The 10593-nt window shown below is 45.5% G+C and overlaps 1 pseudogene; it reads left to right on the forward strand.

Moving 5' to 3' along the window:
* Positions 1-7572: 7572 nt before the first annotated feature.
* Positions 7573-8068, forward strand: LOC128781321 (interferon omega-1-like; annotated as a pseudogene).
* Positions 8069-10593: the final 2525 nt, after the last annotated feature.

A 10593-nucleotide genomic window follows, 5' to 3' on the forward strand; every position in this document is an offset into this window, starting at 1 on the left:
ATGGATGGAAAATCTCATTTTACAGTAGATCATAATCAAATCTTGAGGAAATGTAAGGTTGGTAGTAAGACTAGGATTTTAAAAAGACAAAGGAAGACCAGGGTAATATGTTGATCCTATGAGAAAGCCAAACCACAAAAGAAAAGTTGGATATTTGTAAAAGTATACAAATTTCTAACATCATATAAATAGGATATGGCTACAGTGACTTATCTGGCAAGGTGGCTGACTGAAGTTGTATATCACGATTACCTCACTGAGAAATTTTCAAAGGAAAGAATTAATAAATTATATAAAATGCATAAGCAGCCCTGTCCTGGTGGCTCAGTTGGTGGGAGGGTCATCCCGTACACCACAAAGTTGCAGGTTCTCTTCCCGGTTAGGGCATAAAGCTAGGATTCAAACCATAAAGCCAGGTTTCATCCCTGGCCAGGGTGCATGCAAGAGGAGACCGATCAATATTTCTCTCACACATCAATGTTTCTCTCTTTTTCTCTGTTCTGGTTTTCTCTCTGTGAAATGAGTGAAAAAAATACTCAAAAAAAAAAAAACATAAGCAGAAATACACCATAAGCAAACCAAACACTAGAGGAAGAAGAATATTCAAATATGTCAGCACATCAATGAGGGAGGCGCAGTGTGGTTGTTAATTTTACATGTCAGCTCAGCTAGGCCACAGCACCCAGATATTTGAGCAAACATTACTCTAGATGTTTCTGTGAGTATATGTTTCACATGAGATTTTAGGCCATTTAACATTTAAGTTAACAGAATTTGAGTAAAGAAGATTACCCTCCATAATGGGGGTGGAGAGCTTTACAAAACATTCTATCAGTTGAAGAGCTTAATAGAAAAACAATGATCTCCCAGAACAAGAACAACAAAAAATACCACCCACAAACTGCCTGGAGACTTGAGGTGCTGTTCTTCTCAGATTTTCCTACCTGTTCATTCTCCTTCTGGAAACTCCTGCTAATAATGTTCAGATACCAAGTGTTTAGAACTACTCTCCACCTCCTGAAATATTTCATTCATCACTCCACCAGCTGTAGATGAGACAGCAGAGCACAGAAATCTGCTGAAATGTCACTAAGGTCCTGGGCAAGCCCAAGCTGGAGAGCAGCACGTCCAAATGAGGAGTGTGTTACGGAAGGAACAGATGCCAGACCCCTCCACAGTTGCAGGGTCTCTGCCACCCTAGCAATCCACACATAGGTCCTGGTGAACGGCACTGTGAACATTTTGTGCTGATTGTAGAAATTTCCTACAAAATTATCCCACAGTTGATACATTTGAATAAATAAAAGGTCACTAGCTCTCAGGTAACAATGATACTATTCATTCACATTCTCTAGCTTACGTGACAACTCTCCCCTCTGCTTCCAGGGAGGGTTTTCTACTGCATGACAGAGATGTGAGGATCGATGTTCAATGTGACCAGAAGAATGTTGTTTTCAGAGATGAAGTCTGGCATTAGGAATAAGCTGTGGAGCCAAAATTGTGCTGTTGAGAGCTGTATGATTAATGTTTAGTGAGATTTTCCTCATTACCACTGTGCTTCATTTCATTCCCGCATTGGCAGCTCTACCTGCCTCCCAGAGTCCCATAGTCCGTGCAATGGGAAATTCACAAGGAGGCTCTGGTCTGCACGGAAGGTGTAGGCAGAGAACCCATTTTTCTCTCTGCCTTTCACTGCCCAATGCTGCAGACTCTTTTGGAATGGATACGTCTTCTGGAAGCAGGTTCACGACAGCATTAGAATGCATTCTAACAGCCAAGAAGTAGCATTTTTGTAGCATGAAGGAAAATCCCAGGGAAGTGGTAAGATTTCTGTCCAGAGTAGAAGCCTCCCCTCCTCTTGGTGCTGCGCTTATTGCCTTGGCCACCAGGGGGCTGTCTTCCCTGTGAGGAGTTTCATATGCCCACCCACCTACTGCATCCTGCTTTTTGTTTCCTTTCCGATACAGGTTCTATTACATCATATTGAACAGACATTAAGAAACATTTTCCAGCCCTGGCTGATGTGGCTCAGGGCGGGTCTGCAAGCCAAATGGTTGCTGATTCGGTGCTGAGTCAGGGCACATGCCTGGGTTGAGGGCCAGGTCCCCGTTAGGGGGTGTGTGAGAGGCAACCACGCACTACTGTTTCTCTCCCTCTCTTTCTCATTCCTTTCTTCTCTGTCTGGAAATAAGTAAATAAAGTCTTTAAAAAAAACACCTTCTTTGCAGATGTTTCTGTGAAACCAAGAAATATCATTTAACTTTTGATTTCTACTTGTGACATTCTGCTCTTAGGGAAACCTTGATGCTGAAACCATGACTGAAAAAAAGCAGTTGTGTGATTGGGTGGAGAGGTAAAGAGAGTGAAGGAGGAGGTGAGGTTTCTACCTGGACAGGAGGGAAACTGGTGCGATGTGGGGATGCAGCTGGAATGCTGAGAGGGAGGGAGGGAAAGCGCAGGTGACAGGATCACTAAATATCACGTGTTTCTGCCCCATATCTGGGCATTTAGTCCCCTTTCTCAGATATTAATACAAGACACCATATCATTCTGGAAAAAATAAGACACTTCTTTAAAATGAGGAACTACAATTTTTCAGCTTTTCTAGCATTCATGACATAATTACATCATGACATTTTGTTGGGTTTTGTTTTTGTTTTTTACCTGCGTCCTTTAAAGGTGAGGTGCTGAAAAGTAGGATGCTAATCCTAAGAATGTATAGAAAGAAACAAATAATAATCTTTCATATCGAGCTGTCAGGAGAAAAACAGGAAAATACCTCTCATGTTTGAAGTTCTTAGTAAATGGAGGATGCATTGTACATGAAGTGTCTGACCCTACATCTGCACAAGCAGCTCATTTCTCCACTCCCCGTCCTGTGCCCTCAGCCTCCCTCTGCTCCTGTCCTGCTCAGGCAAAGTCCACAGTAAATCCCATCTTACTCAGGTCAGAGATCAGCATCAGTGCAGCATGGCCGGTGTAGGTAAGTGGAGGCAGTCTGGCTCCCCCCCCCCACAGGTGTCTGGGTAACTAAGGGAAGTAGTGTTCCCATAGCCTTGGAGGTGCCTGATAACTAGTGTTTGCATAGCCTTAAGACTGGGTCCGATAAAGTGTTTCCATAACATGAAGTGAGCGGGCATGCACAGAATTATGTTATGTTATGTAATTTCTGGTATCTTGCCAGCTTTGTTCCCCTCTAGTACTTAAACAGGTAGGGACTCCCTGTGGGGGTCGATGATGATGAGAGACACACGAGGGGACAGGTGCCATGATGGGTGCCACGCTGGGGAGCAAGGGCCATGACATGAGACACACAGATAGACATGCAGCTTGCAGCTTTGTGGTTCACCCACCCGTGAATAAAGGCATGCCAGACATCCCAACCGCTCCGTGAATGTTTTCCCGTCTGCACGAATACCATGAACCTGCCTGGCTTTGAAGGGTGGCAACACAGCTGGAATTTCACAAACGAGTGACACTGACCACATCCTCCATTTAAAGTGGACCTTCTGAAAGCCTTGGCTGGTGTGGCTCAATAGATTGAACACCAACTGGTGAACCAAACTGTCGCCGGTTCGATTCCCTAGTTAGAGCACATGTCTGCCTTGCCAGCCAACTCCCCAGTGAGGGGCACTCGAGAGGCAACCACAGATTGATGTTTCTTTCCTTCCCTTTCTCCTTCCCTTCCCCTCTCTCTAAAAATAAAAATAAATTTCAAAACATCTTTTGAAAGAGTAACAACAAATCAATGTTTCTCTCCCCTCCTCTCTCTCTAAAAAATGAATAAAAAATAATAAAGTTGATCTTTCTCAGGCCTCTGTGTCATCGCCATCTTCTGTTTTTCTGCTCTTCCTGCCTTCCTTCCTCTGCTGTCCACCCCCTGTCATCTTAGGGAATTTTGGTGGAGTGGGTGGAGTGGGGGCAAAGTGAGGGAGGGGCTGTGGGTTGTCGGGGGGGGCGGGAAACACATGCAAGGACCTTGCGGGGTGGGGAGACAGGAGAAGGCTTCTGACAAAATGTGTCCGTGGCTCCTCAATTTAAAGGACATCAGATTTTCATTTCCTATTCCAAAACACTGAGACAACTTGACTAGTGGTCTTTCAGGAAACTGGAAAGATTCAGTGAAGGAAAACTTGACAATTACAGGCGGAGAATCTGTCCATACTGAATGACAGCTCCCTGTAGTATCAATGTAACAAACAATAATCGGTTCCACCCAAGCCCAGAGAAGCTTCTTTTTTAAAGACTTTATTATTTATTTATATTTAGAGAGGGAAGGGAGGGACAGAGGGAGAGAAACATCAATGTGTGGCTGCGTCAGGAGCTCCCCCTTCTGGGGACTCAGCCCACAACCCAGGCTTGTGCCCTGATTGGGAGTCAAACTGGTGTCCCTTTGCTTCGCAGGCCGGCATTCAGTGCACTGAGTCACACCAGCCAGGGCCCAAGAGAAGCTGTGACTGCAGCTTCTTTAACACTCTGGGTGGGTCCCTGTTGAAGACCATTCAGCAAATGGACACTGAAAGGAGAGGCGATTGTCTGGAGGACTGTGAGGGGACAGAGCCCCAGTTTCCACCGGTAGTCCAGGCCCTGAACCATTAATGAGAGAACTCGTAGGGCTCAGTTTGCAGACAATCAGCACAGAGGAAAGTTGTCTGACAAAAAAAAAAAAAGGCTATTCTGTGAAGGATACATGAGCTGAACAATCTCTTCTTTCACGTTCCACTCAGGCTACCGCTGGTGATACTATTTTATGGCACAGAATAAATGAAAACGCTGTACAGACAGGGACAAAATTAAATAAAGAGGATGCGGGCGGGGATGAGGGGAGTGAGGGGGTGAGCGGGTGGAAGCTGGGAGGGAGACCTCGCTGGGAAATGAGACTTTCATAGGCTTTCAGTTATTGGACATCACAGCATCCATTGCAAAGCTCTTTCGTGGGTCAGTGGTAAGGTAGGGTGCTTCCCTCAAGCAGGGCCCTGGAGATGGTCATATCTAGGTAATCAAGATAAACAATCCTTTCAGACAATACTAAAAAAAGTAAAGTGAATACCAAAACATCCATGATGGAGAAATTATCAAAATGTTACAGACATGAAATGACCTTCCACTTGCAAGCTGCTGAGCGGATTACAAAAACAGACGGCCCGGCGCAAATACATGAGGCCAATTCCATTCGGTCTAAAACATTCCAACCAAAGAATATGGACAGATCTGTCCTGCTAAATGTCCTCAAGGGTTCATTCATATGCAACGCTGACTTGTATGTTTAACGATCTGATCGAGTTGGGAGCCTGTGAAGATGTTGCAGGAATGTGAAGCTACAGAAAAATTATTCAAAATTGTTACAAAGTCAGGAGAAAATGCCAACGCGGCAATACTCTCAATTAAACAACATCATCTTGAGAAAACTCATGTGTTTCCTTCCATGAGCACCAAGAGCACTAAATTATATTAAATTCTCCTTTTTGGTGTAAATACAATGCACTTTAAATAGGTGGAAATTTAATCCCTGCCGCTTCGAATATCTGAATGTTAAGACATTAAAAGAAAGTTAAATGTCACACTGACTTCAGTTAATAATTAGTTTTTAAGTATTTAAATTGTTTAATGAAATGATGCTTTAAGGTTAACCTGCCACAGGTGGGGAAAGGTAACCAGGTTCTTGGTGATGGCAGACAAAGAATTGAAAGCAGTACACAGAGTTGACTGCAGAAGGAGAGCAGGTTTACTAAGCAGTAGCACACTCCACAGAACATGGGACCGGGCCAACTCTGAGCAGAGATTGACCTCGGGCTGGAGGGATTCTATTCTTACAGGGTGGATATTTCCTTGCTGGTTCTGGAGGGCTTTTATTGGGCGTGTACAAGTAGTTTATTACTTTAAAGCTTTTGCGCATGTGGTTTCTCATGATTTTACTTGATTGGCCACTGGAGAATGCGGTTGCATGTTGTTAATTTATTCTAATTATGGTACAACGAAGCAGAGGTCAGGGCATCTTCTGCGCAGGTGCACTCACATTTCACCAGATTCAGCTCTTCTCCAGAAAGCGGGAACAACCCATCTTAGAACAGCTGTCTGTCCTGTATTGATGTGCTTTGTCTTAGCCCTGGGGCACCTCCGGAGTTTCCTCCTACCTACCTTCACCTCGAAAACATTTTTAAAATCTTATGTTTGATATTTGTATTAACATAAAAACAATGTAATATTTCAAAAAGTTTAAGGTTCCACTTAGCAAGTTTTTTTATACCTTACGCCAGGGTTCGCCAAACCGTGGACGACAGCGAAGCTCGCCTGAGCTCTGCCTCCTGTCCCCATCCAAGTTCCCCTGAGTTCTCTGCGCCCCACTCTGTATCCCCCACTCTGTATCCCTCACTCCTCGACCCGTGGAAAAGTTGTATTCCAAGAAACAGGTTCCTGGTGCGAAAAAAGTTGGGGACCGCGGCTGTGCTTCACGCCCCCCACAGCCCACATAACCTCCCCCACTTTGTCCCCACTCCACCCCCAATTCGTGGAAGTTGTCTTCCGATAAGCGGTCCCTGGTGCTAAAAATATTGGGGACCGCTGCCTTACCACCCCGGTCTGTAACGTCGTAACGTAGAAAAACACCTAGGCTAAAGCCCTAGCTGCTGTCCCCAGTGGCTCAGTGGATTGAGCGCCACTTCGCGAAGTGCGAGGACCGGGGTTGGATTCCCGGGTGCTTCCCCAGCAACCGTGAGAGTCTGGGTTGCGGAGCCAGGAGTGCGTGAGAAGCAACTGACTGCTGATCTCTGTACATCTCTCCGAGACGCTCCAAGTTCCCTGTTCTCCGTACCCCGGACTCCGCCTAGAGGGAAGTTGTCTTAGTTGTCTTCCTAATGGAAGGAAAGCGAGGGGATTGGGAACCGCTGCTGTGCTTCACTACTCCGCTGCTGTGTTTCACTACTCCTGACGCTGCAACACTGGGTTGAGCAGAGGTCCCCGTGTAAAAGACCCCAGGTTGGCTTCCCCGATTGGTTCCCGCAGCGCCGCGAGGCCCTGTCGTCCCCAGGGAGGCCGTGCGAGAAGGAACAGATCCCTGTTTCTATCCAGTACATCCATTGCACTCTTGGGGACCTCTTCCTGGGTTTGCGTTCCGATCCCTTGCTGAAACCAGAAACCATCACGCTCTGTTCCCAGATCCACGACCACGACCGCTCAATACCCACGGGTTCCACGGGTTCTGTGTAAAAGTGGCCTGCCTCGCTGGAGCCTGGACGAAAGTGTAGGAAAAGAAAACGAAAATGTAGGAAAGGCAAGGCGGGGCTCCCTGTGGAGTATTTAAGGCCATGTCCCCGGCAAGGCCGGGCACAGCGGATCTTTGCTCACGAAGATCAGGATCCAAGCAAAACAAAGTTGCTGGGGGCGCGAAGGCACGGTGTTTCTACTACTGTGCTGCGAACCGCACAGACCGAGCACACACGCGGGCTCCCGAGTTCGTGCTGCTAAAGTCCGGCGCCGGAGAAGGCCACCTGCGCGCCCTCTGGCGGTCCGCTGGAGAAGCGCGCTTTCCTCGGAACCAGCCAAGCACCGTGCCCTGAGTCGCCGGAATTCTCAATGGCCACGATCTGTTTGTGCCTGGCGGCGGGACTGATGCTCGGCTCCACCCCTGCTCGCTCTCTGGGCGCGGACCTGCTGTCGATCCACAACCCAGACAACCACACAGTTGAATGGTATCCCGACTCGGTCATGCCTGAATGACCGAAACGACTTCAAATTTCCTTGGAAAAGAGGGACCATCACCCAAATGCAGGGGACACAACGCACCTGTTTCCACCATCTGACGCTCCAGCAAACCTTCGAACTCTTCACGACAGAACACAGCGGTGCGGCGGGGAACCGCACGGTTCTCTATCAACTACTCTCCAGCCTTCATCACAGCCTAGAACGCCTGGATGGGACAGAAGACGAAAGTCTGGCCTGTCCGTATTTAGTATCTCTTGTCCGCAAGTACTTCCAAAGGATCCGTGACTACCTGGAAGAAAAGAAATACAGCTCCTGTGCCTGGGAGGTTGTCAGAGTCCAAATTGCAGGGCGCCTTCTCCTGGTGTAACAATCCTCAAAGAAAGGTCCATAAATTAGAAAGTAGTTTATACTCGTGACTCTCCTGTTGAATTGCATTGTTTGCTAAGCTTGCAAACAATCTCCACTCACATTTCTGCACGAGCTGAGAAACACCCGAATCCAAAATCTTGGGATTATTATAAAAAGTATATTGTGCATCATGAATTTACAATATTTTGTTTATGGAGAAGAACATGATTACTTTTATAAATAATAATGACATACATTTTTTTACTCTAAATTTGGGGTGGAGTTGGAAATAGGAGAAGCAGAGCATATTTGCTCTTTTCAAAATGTAACATTCAATTATTTTATGGAAAGGTTCCTCAGGATTGTGTATTTTAAAGATATTGGTTAGTTAACACTAGTTGTCATGATAAATAGAAAACTATACTATGATCACTATAGAACTTTAATTTTTTTTTGTATAACAGCACATTGGAAGCATTTCTGACCAGATGACTCTTCTCTTTGCATCTTCTGCAGACAGTGACTGAGGTCATAGGTACCTTCTATTTTGTGACTTTGCCAGGTTCAACATGTGATGCCAAATTCGTGTGAAGTACTTGAGTCTATTCCACTCAGTGGTAAAAGAAAACGTTATGGGAGATCACATGGGGTATTTCAAAACCAGGAACGTGTATGTTCCAGTACCGTTTATGTCCTCATTATCAGTCTGAATTTACTCTCTCGGGATGTGTTAAGTTCAAAGAAGCTTCGACTCTAAACTATCAGGCAGACTCATGAGGGAACTATCTCAGGCCTCTTTTCTGAGGGCACTTATTCCATTAAAGTGGACTTTACCCTCATGCCCTAAGTATTCCCCAAAGGCCCCACCACATTACACCATCACTTTGGGGGGTTGGACTTCAACATAGGAGTTCTCTGGGGACATAAACATTCAGACCATAGCAGGTAATTAAAGTCACATGCCCGGCATCTGGAAGAGAGAATGTAGCCATGCTTAGAAAATAAAGAAAAATGAGCAGGGCAGGAGGCAACACAGCAGTTGAAGGATCAGCATCCACACTCTTGCCTTTTGACCTGAAGTAGTGCTGCAACTACTACATGCCAAGTGCCGGAGCTCCAGCTGAGGGGAGCGACTCTGCCCAGAAATGTGTGCAGGTGCCCGGAAGCATGTGATCCTTCACCAGTGCTTGGGAGGGGTCTCCAGAAAGCTCAGCATGATGACACATCACTGCCACCTCGGGAGAGATCCACCGAAAAGTAGTGTGGTAAATCGTCTGATTGCTGTGAGCTGTGAATCAGGGAGAGCTTGAGTTTAGACTTACGGTTCTCTATGTGACACCAGGCTACTTATTTTTCTACCGTGACAAAGCAGGGAGCAAATTAGAGATTAGGGAGTACATGTGAGTTTAATATAAAGCTAGGCAAAGGCTGAACATTATGCTGCTGCTCTTGCAAGTTCACTTTCCACAGTCTAGGCACCTTTAAAAATTGCTAGGGATTTCAGCAATAAACTCAGTAAATGTTATTGACACCAGTATGAGGAGAGTGCAAACATTAGAGAGTGAAATATTACCATTGTCTACGATAATCCTAGTAAAATACGGCCATAATGAAGCCACATAGCCTGGTCATTCATGAATGCCTTCCAGTACGTGGGAAATATCTGAGAAACCGCTTCAGTAAAAATTACTTTAGCAGCAATCACACTGGGCTTGGTGCCCAGGATAACACAGAAAATAAGACAGAGTCTAGTTCCTAGAGAGCTGATTTACCAAGGATGTCCTACCTACCACTTATTTTTTTAAAACACTGTTTACTTATTTATAAAGAGAGGAAGGGAGGGTGAAAGAGGGAAGCAAACACCAATGTGTGCTTGCCTGTCGTGTGCCCCTTACTGGAGACCGGGCTCAGTACCCAGGCATGCGCTCTAGACTGGTAATCGAACCAGCAACCCTTTGATTTACAGGCCAGCACTCAATCCACTGAGCCACAGCGGCCAGGGCTCTACCTCCCATTTAAAGGGTAAGAATCTGGAGGGCTGAGACAACATAACTTCTTAGGCAAAACAAAGAGAGTTTAGGATCAAATCTGAAAGTTAATTCTTTCCATAGGCACAGTTAATAATAATTGAGTTTCATTACTTACATAGACATTTTCCTTTTGTTTGAGAATAAGAGACTTGATGGGAAACTCTGAAAGTCCTTTGAGTATTTAACCAAAATTACAGTGAAGTATTCAAATTGATGTTGTGTAAATCATGTATTCTCACTGTGGGTAATATTGCCCCAAAGGGTGTGCAAAAATTAGTTCTTATGAGTGTGAACAAATCGTAGGTATTACAGTGGTTTTTGGTGCTCCAGAACTCAACTTTATACAAAAAATCGTATTTGTCAGTGTTCACTTTTCTCTTTGAATTTCCTTGTGTATCAATCTCATTGGAAGGACTGGCCTTGAGCTGAGGGATGGGACACAACATGTGTGCCAGATCAGTGCCACAGACCCATGGGGACCTGAGGGCTCACTGGAGGACGTTCCTTCCATACT

The sequence above is a fragment of the Desmodus rotundus genome, chromosome 1 (assembly GCF_022682495.2).
Source record: "Desmodus rotundus isolate HL8 chromosome 1, HLdesRot8A.1, whole genome shotgun sequence".
Classification (NCBI taxonomy): Eukaryota; Metazoa; Chordata; class Mammalia; order Chiroptera; family Phyllostomidae; genus Desmodus; species Desmodus rotundus.